A 711-nucleotide genomic window follows, 5' to 3' on the forward strand; every position below is an offset into this window, starting at 1 on the left:
GTTTAAAAGCCAAAACACGCATGCAGAAAAATAAAAAAATAAAATCCAAAGGAAGCGCCTAGAGCGTGACACGTGGCGAATGGCTGAGAGCGCGCCAAGTGGCGCTGATCGTTGGGAGGCTCGCGAAGGAGCGCTCGTTAATTAGTTGCTCCCTCCACGACCTACGCCCGGAATAGGATTAGCCTTTCTATATGTTGCTCATTGTCTCGATCACAACGCTGCTATCTGGGCCGGCCCTTGTAATTGTTATTTTGTTTTTTGTTCTTCTTTTATGTTTCTGGTTTTAATTTCATTTACCACTTTTTTTATTTCTAATACATGACCACCTGTAAAACACATGTAAATTTTGATATATGAACATTTGTTAAATTCACGAATATTTTTATATTCACAAACATTTTATTTCTAATTTGATGAAAAATTTAAATCCATGAACATTTTGAGATGTTCATCTCTTTTTGCAATAATACATATTCTATATCTGCAAAAAAAAAACCAACAACTAGTTTTTTCAGGGTTTAGTTTTTAGTTTTTTCAAAATTCATGGATATTGGCGATGGCCGCGGATGGGTATACAACATTGCATTGCAGTTACGTTGCCGCCTTCTGCACTAGCCCACAACCCAATATTGGCCAACTTGCCACATTGTGATCATCCCCTTCTCTTTTTTGAGCAAACACTAGCTCTTTTATTTTATTTTTTGAGGGAAA

Source organism: Triticum dicoccoides, chromosome 1B (assembly GCF_002162155.2).
Source record: "Triticum dicoccoides isolate Atlit2015 ecotype Zavitan chromosome 1B, WEW_v2.0, whole genome shotgun sequence".
Lineage (NCBI taxonomy): Eukaryota > Viridiplantae > Streptophyta > Magnoliopsida > Poales > Poaceae > Triticum > Triticum dicoccoides.